This window comes from Felis catus, chromosome B1, assembly GCF_018350175.1.
Source record: "Felis catus isolate Fca126 chromosome B1, F.catus_Fca126_mat1.0, whole genome shotgun sequence".
Taxonomy (NCBI): domain Eukaryota; kingdom Metazoa; phylum Chordata; class Mammalia; order Carnivora; family Felidae; genus Felis; species Felis catus.
The window spans coordinates 24697390-24710000 of NC_058371.1; the positions used below are offsets into that span (position 1 = coordinate 24697390).

Below are 12611 nucleotides of genomic sequence, written 5' to 3' on the forward strand. Positions count from 1 at the left end.
GTTGACTGTATCTAGATTAGCTCTTAAATCTGTTTTTATATATACAATAGTAAAAACAAGAGAAAAATCAAAATTGAAAAAAGGGACAGTCAAAAAATGTTTCATTTCAGGTTTTGAATAATTATTCAGAGAAAAGGGTGCTTGTGAGCTATAACTGCTGGAAAAGAAGATTATTACCTAGACCACAAGTTTATTTTGACTGTCTATTCCTGAGAAAGTAGGGGAATTTACAATATACAGCTTACTTGACTCGAATGGTAAATGTGTTTCTATGAAATAATACTAAAATTGTCATTAATGCAACACTATCATCTATATTTGACGATTGCTCTAATTGTCAAAGATTGAAATTGCATTCTAGCAGTTGATGTGAGTATTCACTAAGAGGAAAGAAGAGGGAGGGGACAATCAGAACTCTGTCCTTTCAGCCTAATTAATTATGGAAAATCTTTCATCACAAGCGCTGTGCGTCCCCATCTTATTGTTTAGTTAACAATTTGCTCATTAATGGCTTTGAAAACACTTGTGGTTGGATAGAAATTGTCTATTTATAAAGTAATGAGAAAAATATATCCAGCATTTTGACAGGTTGTTTTTAGAGACTTTTTTCAGTGAAAAGAAAGTGAAAGCAGTGATTTCCGACGGGGAAAATTTTTCTGTAGTCTGATTTGCCTGTTGACTCCTTTAAAGTACCATTATCTCAAACGTCAGTAACTACTGTATTTTAAAAAGGTTCCTGGCCGCTTTTTGAGTTTTATTGTTGTTTTGGTGTTTGCCCTCCAAAGAGTTTCAACTGGGAATTTGACAGTGCTTTTTAGTAAATATTTCTGAGCACATACTCACTTTTCAGAGACATCTGTATCTTAGCAATGGGAAGAAAGCAGTTCTAAAGTCAGGGAGGATTTAGGCAGAGACAACATTGGTGCTCATGTCTACCTTCATTCAGGGTGCTCCTTGTGGATCAAGTCTCAAAGCACCAGATACTGAACTAAAACTTTGAAGTTCTTTCTTTTCATTCGGAGAGTCAATTCGTTAAAAAAAAAACAAAAACACCCACTTATATAATAGAACTAAATTTTGATAAATATGGCAACAAAAGCACTCAGATTGATGAGCTTTGTATTTGTCATTGAATTATCTCTACTGTCTGGGGAGCCTGGGTGGCTCAACCGGTTGAGCGTCCGACTTCAGATCTCGCAGTTTGTGGGTTCATGTCCCGCGTCGGGCTCTGTGCTGACAGCTCAGAGCCTGGATCCGGCTTTGGATTCTGTGTCTCCTTCTCTCTCTCTTCCTCCCCTGCTCACGCTCTGTCTCTCTCTCTCAAAAATAAATAAAGATTAAAAAAAAAAGAAAAGAATTATCTCTGCTGCCTAATGAATGATTGCTAGTAAACTAAGGCCAGCCAGTTATCCAGGGGGCATTTTTTTAAAGTATACACGTGTGTGTGTGTGTATGTATATTTGTATATATGTATATATGTATATTTGTATGTGTGTGTGTGTGTGTGTGTGTATATATATATACATACACACACATATATGTAACTACTGTTATTGTTATGATGGTGAGGGTAATTATTGAGTTAAATCTATTAATGAACAAAATGGAATCTACGTCTGAATACTGGGTTTAGAATCCCAAATTCAAACTTTGCAACTTGAGGCAAATTTAGTTGACGTCTCTGTTCTTCATTTATTCAGTCGTCGAATTGTACGTCCCGCATGGTGTGTTGTCAGTAAGAAAAGTACCCCTTGCTTCCTCACGTTTGTTTCCATGATTGGATCAGGTACAGACTTTACTGGCCAACGGAATGGATTAAAACTGCACATGTTCTCCATTTATATCGGTGCAATAGCAACTATCATTGAACATGTTTGCTTTACAAACACATTATTTGTAAAATTGCTGCTCTAGCTCTAACTCTCATTTTACCCAAATCCAGCAGTGTTTTTGGTTTTTTAGACACGAATATTAGATAGCTCCATAAAAACCTACTTGTTCCCTGTGAGTTGCTTTATTCACACACAACATTTATTGAGAAAAAAAATATGTTTCAGTATGAGAGTATTTAAGCAAAAGAGATTTTTTTTTACCAATTTATATGGTAAATGGATTGAACTTTGCATCAAACATCTAGATAAGTTCTTCTTCCAAATGCTTAGTGCTTTGATTTAATCATGTTTAATTCTGCATATTTTCAGACTGAATAAAACGATAAATACTCTTTTGATGATATTAGTCCAATCTAGACGTTGACATCATGGGAACAACAACTCTCCTGTTTAAAGGAAAATATTGATAAGTGGAATTATTTTTTTAACAAAAGAAACTAAATTTCTAATACGTACTTAAATTAATAGCAAGTTAGTTGGTGTGTCAAATACTGCTATGCACATAATTTTAATTTTTATGAACAAGTTATAAATCAATGAACTGCTTGTAACATGAGTAAGAAGTAAATTCTGTATTTGTGTGTGTGTTAAAGTGCCTTTTTACTGTTTAATGATAAATAATATTGCCAAAATTTTAAATAGTATGAGAAATCTGAATAACCTTTTTTATCCTACCCAAATGAAAAATAGGTAAGTTAATTGAAATAATTTTCCAGTTCTGTATACATTTTTATAATATTTAATTATTTTTAACTAACATTATTTTTATTAACATTTTTGCTAAACTCTGTGCCAGTTCTGAGTAAATAGGGAAGCAAAAACAGTTAAAGTTTTTCAGAAATGTAACTAAAATACATTCATATATCTAAATCAGATCAAGACAACATTCTATGAAAACTTTGAAAGTGGAAAAATTTTGAAGTCTCTGTATATATAGAAAGCTCTACAGGATGCTCTGAGCCTTCATAATGGCACATGACAACTGGATGGAAATGTAGTTTAAAAAAATAATTTTTTTTTAAATGTACTAAAATGGATCAATGCTTACATTAGTTAGAAGTTTCTCTATTGCAAGCAACGGGCCCAAGTCATAAAATGGTATACATATGTGAGCATTGGAAGGCTGGCAATTTGGGGCACATATACCTAAAACTGGAAAATGTTCAGAAGTTGAGAAGGCTTCAGTCAGGCTTTAGTGTCTTCAAACACTACATTTTTTGTTTCCATTTCTCTTTTCTCTCGTTCATTATGTCCACTTTATGCTAAGGCTAGAAACCCTCAGAGTCACAGAATGGCTGCCATCATCTTCCAAAGCTATAGTCTTCCTCATTCAATTCCAGCTAATAAAATATTCTCTCCAAATAACTTTTGTCAAAAATTAGAACTGCTCATTCCCAAGAATGATGCATAGAGAACATATACTCATGTGTCAATTGACTTCAATGGGATCATGAATCCATCCTTGAACAAAACACCATGAACACCTTGAAAGGGATGTACTGACTACCTTGGAAGAAAGATTTGTGAATAGGGTCACCTTCTACCAAGTTACATGGACTGCCCGGGGAAGGGTTGCATATCTGAAAAGCAATTCAGAAAATGTTACTGAAAAGAAAGAAGAAAGCATGGTGGTCAGTCCAAACCAATAAATGATTTTTCCTAAAATATTTTAAAAATATTAGTATATCCTATAATTCTTAAAGAAGATGTGGATAGTATTATGAGTCTATATAAAAGTAATAAAAATGCTGTAAATGTATTCATTTCAAATAGGAAAAATATATGTCAGGGCAGAAGGAATGGTTTTTGCCCACCAGTAGCCCTCCACCTTAACATTCTAAACACTGATGGAAAAAATTCCACTGGTAGAAAACAAATGCACTAGAAAATTCTTGGTATAAATTTGAAGGAATAAATCCACCATACAAGATTTTAATGTAACTAGAGATTTTCCTAAGCTAATCTGAATTGAACAAGGGATCCTCATGAAGCCTGAAATATACGGTGTTCAGCAGAACTGTTTACAACCAGACATTAAGCTCATTTTAGTATAAGGAGCTTTGCATATAAGCTGATTTGGGGGACTGCTGAAATTCAAAATGTAAATGCCCTTAATCTAATGGTGTCCCTGCTTTGTAATACCTGCAGTCCAGCCTGGAATCTTTATTTCCCATTAATCATTGATGTTTTCAATTTACTTTGTTAAGTCCCAAACTAGCCAATGTATTGGACCACACACTTTTCTCAACTCTTTGGCTCACAGTTTAATTCCTTTATGGCAAGGAAACCTGTGTGGATTTGGTGATAACTCTAAGTTAAAAAAAATGAAAAGAACTGTGTCTTAGTTCACAGACATGGCTGATGGTTAGACATTTCCAATCAGATCTCAGGTACACAAGTACATCTGTCTTTTTTTAGGATTCTAAGAATTATTAAAGATGTTTTAAGAATTAGTTTCTAAATTTCTTCAAGGATCTTCATTCATCTTTTAGACACCTAAATCAATATTTTCTCTTTTACTTCTATCCTTCCCAATTACTTCATGCCTAATATGTTCCAGAAACCTTGCCAGGAGCATTAGCTACTTCATCTCTAATAATAACCCTTTTTTGTTCAAGTTGGTTATTATAGCCTGTTTTAATAATGGAGAAACTGAGTCTCAGGAAAAATTTTTTAATGTTTATTTATTTTTATTTACTTATTTTTGAGAGAGAGAGAGGGAGAGAGGGGGAGGGGCAGAGAGAGAATCCCAGAGTCCCAAGTAGGCTCTGCACTGTCAGCACAGAGCCCCATATGGGGCTCACAAACCACTGTGATATTATGAGCTGAGCCAAAATCAAGAGTCAGATGCTTAACCAAGTGAGACACGCAGATGCCCATGAAACTCAGGGAAAATTTTTGAAAACCTATCTAGGTAATAAAGCTAAAAAGAGGCAAAGCCTGGGCTTGATCTTGGGAATAAGAAATTATTTTCTGGACAGAAAATGGCACTATACCACTTCTATCTTATTACACTATTCCCTTTCCTTTGTCATATATTTAGATAAAAATTGATGGGGCACCTGAGTGGCTCAGTCTGTTAAGTGGCCGACTTCAGCTCAGGTCATGATGTCATAGTTCCTGAGTTCAAACCCCACGTGGGGTTCTGTGCTGACAGCTCAGAGCCTGGATTCTGTGTCTCCCTCTCTTTCTGCCCCTCCCCTGCTCATGCTCTGTTCCTCTCTGTCTCAAAAATAAATAAACATTACAAAAAATGAATGTTAAGGGAGGAATGCCTTTTGTCTCTCAGTATTGTTTTAGTAGCTAAGTATCTTATATGGAAAAATAAGAAAAAGGGGAAAATATTAACAAATTTCATAAAACATCAGCCCTCTGATATGGAAGACTAAAATATTTGGGAATGAAAGAACTGACTTTCTTAGAAAAGAATAGAATCAACAAGTAATATTTAATACCATTATATTTATAGAAAGGAACAAACCCATTAGGGACATAGAAGAAAAATATCAAGATGCTAAAGCTGGCTCTAAGCTTTCTCCTTTTGGGCTGGTACCTGTGCTGGGTACTCTCTGTTTGTCCTCTCAGGTCCGTTCCCTAGACATTTTCCCCTGTGTCATGGGAAGCTGATCTGTACGGGCTGTATCTCCCTGCTCACATCCTTGGGATTCTGTTTGGTTTCAGTCAATGGAAAGTTCTGGAAGAAAAGGAAACGTGATAGGAAGCAATTAAAGTTAGCTCTTTATTTTATAGACTCCCTTCCTTCCGGGTCACTGTTGAACACCTGCGTTCCTCTAATACAGCCATTCTTGTGAGAGAATCCTCTCAAAATATCTACCCACCCTGAGTTAGGTAACTGCTGTCCCTTCCTGCCGTTTGAGATCCAAGTATGAAAAGGCTGCCTACATTTGCTAACTTCAGGGTACTGCAATATCCCCGATGGCATCTTTATACGCTGCCCACACTTGAGTACAACATCCATTTATTCAACTTTCACTGGTTACTCCCTGCGAATGTTCCATGTTTTTTTCCAGCTGGGACATCAGCTAAACCAGTAATTGGCTTTTGGAATAGCTTTAGGAGACAGGGCTTTCCACCTTTCAGGATTATAGAATCATATCAAAATGAGATTCTATTATTGAGCTGATCATCTATTTGAGAAAAAAAATAACCTCTTTGCTGGGAATAATGGGCCAATGGTAATTCTGTGGCATGTGGTGGTATCATGATAACTCAAATTATCCCCACTGGTAGCATGAGATGAAGGATGCTGTTCAGATGGAGGTCAAGTGGCTGGCATAGTTGGTAACTATAGTAATGATCATGATTATAAGACTGTGGAGTCAGCTGCTGGCTTTTTCTCACAAGCCTAGAAAGCCATAAATAGTGAAAAGGACAAATTGAAGTCCTTAAATGCGCAACTAAGAACAAACTGAAGAAAAAAATCAGAATATCTTTAGGACCATTTTGAAGAGGCTCTCATCTCCTAGAATTGCAAAAAATGTATATTAAAAACTGCTAAATTACAGCACCATACAAATATCAAAATTTGAAAGAATTTTATGCTAAATGAGTCACTAATAAGAAAATAAACCCTGAAACATGAGGTGGGGACCTTGTGAGCAGAGGTGGGCAATGCTAAAATCCAAACAGCCAAATACCCCTGAAGCTATTTTGCCTTCAAAAATATCCTCCCTCCACACCCACACTCACCCAATGCACACGCACATACACACACATACATGCACACACATGGGCACACACACATTGAAGGGCTAACATCCTTCTGCATAGATGATTTTATGGTTGATCTTTGTATTAGCAACGTCCTTTACTTTCTATATTCTGATGCTTTAATATCTGGAGTCTTGCTGCCCCTGGAGAGACTGGCCTCCCAGTTAGCCAGTTCCTAGAGATAGTAAACAATTCAAATGTGAGTGTACATTTCAAATATAAACCAACTAATCCAGAGCCCACACTGATTCACCTCCCTTTTCGGGCTCTCACACTCTGGGCCACTATCCACCTGCCTTAATCCCCCCAGGCTCTAAGTACCAGATGATGAGTAACAGTCCCTGTGTCCCAGACACTGTTGAAACTATTCAAACTAGTCAATCCTAAACATGCTTACTCTGTCTCACCGATTCCTTCCTATGGAAACCACAACAGAGGTTCTCACTCTCAATTCCCCTTTTCCCTCTGCCTGTGTCAACAACTCTGTTGTTCCCCATGTGATCCCTCATGGCACAGCAAACCCCTTCCTCTTGGGAAGTACGGGTGATAAGCTGTCTTTTTAATGATAATCATTTCCTGATCTTTTGGCCTTACTATGACTCAAAAATTTTCTCTTAATATACTGTAATTTAAAACAGTCCTCTGGCTGTTTCCTCAGAAGAGCTTGCTGACTCATTTCAGGGCATACCTTCACCTCACCTTTTTGCCTTCATGCCCATGAAAAGTTAAATATTCATAGGTTAGACTGGAAATATCATGGCATTCCTCAAGAGGAGATAGTCTATATTCCAAATATGGTATAGGATGTCACTAATTTCTATCATTAGGAGTTTGGAGAATATTTTATAAGTGGGATCTACAGATATTAAAGTAGAAAGGATAAAATATAAATATTGATTATGACAATATATTTATAGGCATACTTATCTGTGAAATAGGGTTTACTGTATTGGATTGGGTATCCAGGAATGGAGCTAGTAGGAAATCTTTAAACTTCCAAACTCTACTAAACCTCGACAACCTCCCTTACTATCTTGGATAATTGAACTTGAGCTCAACAATAGCCCACAGTCATTGGGGATCAAATACCAAAACTTCACAGGCTGAGTTTGAGGGCTTGGGTTGCCATGAACATTAGACCAACTCTGTGATGTTTAAAATGCTCATTTACTGGGGCACCTGGGTGGTTCAGTTGGTTATGCATCCAACTCTTGATTTTGGCTCCAGTCATGATCTCACGGTTTGTGGGTTCGTGGGGCTCTGTGCTGACAGCATGGAGCCTGTTGGGATTCTCTCTCCTCCTCCTCCTCCTCCTCCTCCTCCTCCTCTTCCTCCTCCTCCTCTTCCTCCTTCTCTTCCTCCTCCTCCTCTTCCTCCTCCTCTTCCTCCTCCTCCTCCTCCTCCTCCTCCTCCTCCTCCTCCTCCTCCTCCTCCTCTCCCACTCATGTTCTCTCTCAAAAATAAATAAGGAAACATTTAAAATGCTCATTTACCTATAAAAATTCCCCTCTCTGCAATGACCCAAAGGAGACAACAGTCACCAAATTATTTAAAAGATGTATTGGTGAGAGGGACACCAGAATGCAAAGCTCTATAGTGGTCACTTTTAATATGCCAGATCGAACAATGAGGGATTCTGCAATAAAATTGGGCCCCATCATCTCGGCAGAAGTAATAGGAACCTGGAGATATATAGGTCAGGTGGAAACGTAGATCTGTGAGTGTATTTAGAGTAATAAGCCCCTGAGTTAGATGGTAATCTTATTTTTGAAGGACAGAGGTCTTTGGCAATGGTTAATTGACCAAGAAGTTACCAGGAATAAAATAGAATAGCAGCCTAGGAATGTGCAATGTATCCAAGTATAAAATTCTAGAGCTAGTTGCAGTAGGGGATTTATGGCACACACATTTTCCCAATGTCTCATCATATAGTAGGAATAGGTACACTTAATTACTGTCAGAATCCCTTCATGGGTTCTTTGATCTGTATAGTGATGGCTGTTATGATAGAAAAGACCAGATAGAAGCCAAGAGAGTAAACGAAAAGCCAAGCCAATCTGCGACAGATGTGCAGAGATTAGTACCAACTACAAATATTTTAAAGACATAGGGATAGCGATTCCTGCCCAACCTCATTCAATCACCTATTAGCCAGTGCGAAAGATAAGCAGGTCGTGAAGAAAAACTATAGATTATTACAAAATTAATCAGGTGATGATGGTAATCACCGTTAAGTCACTGAAGTTAGTGTCTTTATTAGAGTGAATTAACGCATACAGTTTCTTGTGTGCAAGAACTTTTTTTTTCCCCATGCCTATCAATAAACTTGACCTAAAACATTTTAAACTTAATAAGCAGTGATGTCAGTATACACTAACTCTCCTTAGGGCTATGTCAGAGTAAAGTCGAAAGATTTCTGCTCATTACTGTTATTTTATATTGATGACAGAATTCTAACTGGATCTGATTATGAGAAGTTAATAAACCTTCAAAATGCTATAGTTAAGATACATCCATTCAGGAGAACGGATTATAAACATTGCAAAATTTCAGAGACTTCCCATCTCAGGGAAGTTTCCATGGCTCAGTAGTGTAGAGAAAATCTCACAACGTCCTCTTTAAAGTGAAAACAGGTTGCTGCACCTTTCACGGCCCACCATAAAGAAAGAGGGTCGGTGCTTGTTGGGACTCTTTGGTTTGTGAGACAACCTATTTCATACATACGTGTACGTCTCTGACCCATTACTGGATAACCCATAAACCTGCCAGTTTTGAATGGTACCTGGCATAAGAAAACACTGAAGGAGGGAAAAGATGCCCTGCTATTTGGATTCATTGAGGAGACCTGATACTATCAAACATTCTTATGGCAGATGGAGATGCTCTGCGGAGCTCTTGAAAAGCCTCAACAGGGGTGCCTGGGTGGCGCAGTCGGTTAAGCGTCCGACTTCAGCCAGGTCACGATCTCACGGTCCGTGAGTTCGAGCCCCGCGTCAGGCTCTGGGCTGATGGCTCAGAGCCTGGAGCCTGTTTCCGATTCTGTGTCTCCCTCTCTCTCTGCCCCTTGCCCATTCATGCTCTGTCTCTCTCTGTCCCAAAAATAAATAAACGTTGAAAAAAAATTAAAAAAAAAAAAGAAAAAAAAGAAAAACCTCAACAGGTGAATTAGCACAGACCCCTAAGGTTTGAAAATAAGTCCTGGCCCTTTCAATCACTAACTCCTCTCCACCTGAAAAGCACCTTGTGACTTGGTACCCTGAGAACCAGGGTGGACTTGGTCCACCCTGAGAACAAAATATCTGATGATGGGATAGCAGGCAATCATGCGTCCCTTCCTGCACACAATCAACTGGATCATAAAATTGGATGAGAATGGTAGTATGCCATTCTGTAATGGAAAGGGAATTGATGAGACTGGACCTGAGCAAGTCTGGAATGCACAGATAAACAGCAGAAGAGTTAGGCTCAGATACACATGTTTTCACAAGACCTTGCCACTTCTCTCTCAACCTACATCTACGATTAATGTGACTATATAGTGAACATCCAAACCAACGCTCTCTTGAGAGTGAAAAGTGACGCTGTTAATAATTAAGATGGGACAGTGGGTGTAAATCAGAAGTGTTCTGGGCAAACCAGGATCTATTATCACTCTACTTATGATCATTTTATAGAGAAAGAAAAGAAAGAAAATGTATAGGCTTAGTTTAATAGAATAATGTGCACCGTATGCAAGAAACAAATAGATAGTTCCTATGATACAGCCCCATTCAGGAATGTCATTGGAAGGCTGTAGGGAAATCCCCCTGGTCAGCAGACTTGTGGGAAGAAGGAGTATGTTTTCATACATAAGGAGAGATAGCCTGGAATTTAGATCTGTGTGTATTCATGGACAATGGCTAATGGGTTGGCTGATGAATCAGGGTCTTGGAAAAAAAAAACAAAATTGGAAGATTAGGGACAAGACATTTGGGGTGAGGTATGGACCTCTCAAAACAACCAAAGAGTGTAAAAATAGTCGTGACCCCTGTAAAGGCCTACCAGTGGGCTCTCACTATGAACAAAGCTTCCGAAAATGAGCTGGAGCATGTGAACGACCCTATGACTGTCGGTCATCCAGGTGCTTTCTCAATGGAACTATTTACAAAGTCGGTATTAACAGTGGGAATGGGGGTTTGGACAAGAAGTAATTTGCTCTCCCAGGCTCATTTGGCTCTGGCTACTGTGCTCACTCTGCCAAAAGTAAATGCCAATGTTTCACTCCCAATTTCATTTTATTCCCTGGGGGTACTAACTGGCCACCTGGTGACATGTTGATTAGCTCAGATCCCTTATAACATGGAGGTGTTTATTAGGTAGTTTTTGTTACAGTAAAAATCAATCTCAAACCATCCACTGTTTTAAGTAGCTTAACCCAGTAAAAAACAGCAGAAAAAACTATTTCTTGTTCATGTTACATTTGTTGACCTCAGGTCTGCTCCATTTGGCTCCTCTTCTACTATTCTGATTTGGAACCCATGGTGAAGGAGCACACCAATTTGGTGTATCCTAGTCTGTGACAGAGGGGAAAGTCAGAAGAGGTTGAAAGGGATCAACTCATAAAAAGCCTCTGCTTTCTGTGTGCAAATGGCATAAATAACATCCGCTCATTTTCTTTTGACCAAAACAGTCCCTGTGACTAAGCCCCACAATGGGGATAGGGAAAGGATTCTCCGTAGGCTGTTTACCAGAAGGATGGGCAAATCGCATAAGTGAAAGGCGTTGGCATATAATCCTCTTATAAGGGAAAGACCTGATACCTGAGGCAATAATGCAGTCTTCCACAAAATGAGAGGAAACCACTCCATCCCATCCTGTACATGCACATAGGAACACATATATTCCAGAAACATATGACTATCTATATCCACAACTCTTCTGTGAGGACTACCATATATGTAATTATAGAATGTCTTATCAATTGTCCTGGTATTCCATACAAAATATCCTTTGAACAAAAGATATATGTTCTAGCAATGCAAAGATGGCATATAATTCATAGGTCTTACCATATCTTCCATCAGCACATGTTTGATAGCAATATTTAATGGTCTAAAAAATTAAGATGTCACTCAAAAGGTTTATTATATGCCTCAAATAAGTGGCCAATATGTAGTGCCATCTCTGCCATAGATGGGATGAATGTGTTTAAGAGCCAGAGTGGAGCTGAGAGAGTGATTTTTCTCAGTATTAAAAGCATAACCTATTGGAAGGATTTTAGCTCCCCATCTCTGTTAATATGGGCTCTCTGGGTATTTAGATTTTTGTGCTCAAAAAAAAAAAATAATACTTCCACCATAATGATTTTATTAAGTTGTAAGTTGAGATTGCACTCTGATCAGTTTGTGTTTACTCCTGTTGATACCACAGATGGAGAAGGGATTATTGCATTACCTGAGCTGACTTGCCCTGATTTTCAAGGAGAAAATGCCCTGATGTAACACAGTGGGAAAAAGGACTGCAATTTCAGGAGCCCAAGTAATTCATGATTCAGTAGCTCTCCTTTGTAGTGCTTTGACAGCAAGAAAATGTGGGAATATAACCAAAGGCTTAAATACTGTAGGAATAAGGATTTGAGCTATTTCACCAGATAATAATGTCATTCAGATGGGATGTGGATAAAGGTTAGGAAGACATAAACTATAGCAGAAGGCACCTGAAATTGCCAACTTGGGTCACACGACCAACCAATGAAGTGAGAACTACAGCAATTACTATGTTTATAGTAATTGTTTATTTTCTTTCCTTCTTCTGGTGGTAGCTAGAATTTCACATTCCATGTTGGTTCTAGAACTTTTTGTGTCTTTTGTATTAGGGAGACCATTTTCACCTGGAGGAATGATAAGACTGGATGCCAAAGGGAAAAAAAAGGAATGAATTGTGCTCTCTATTTTTCATTTACCATTTCCAATATGCTCTCCATTACTTTCAACCTTCTTCTGTGACCAG

The 12611-nt window shown here is 38.1% G+C and overlaps 1 long non-coding RNA gene across 7 annotated transcripts in view; it reads left to right on the top strand.

Moving 5' to 3' along the window:
* Positions 1-12611, top strand: part of LOC123384787 — a 269112-nt gene that overhangs the window by 82273 nt on the left and 174228 nt on the right. Inside the window, exon 5 of one of the 7 annotated variants that reach the window (XR_006596351.1) lies at positions 12033-12611. This exon is cut by the window's right edge and continues 1977 nt beyond it. The exons of 5 other annotated variants lie outside the window; for them this stretch is intronic. This is a non-coding gene — a long non-coding RNA (uncharacterized LOC123384787). Of the gene's footprint in view, positions 1-110; positions 1426-12032 lie in introns of those variants that run through there. One more of the 7 variants, XR_006596355.1, reaches the window with a different exon arrangement.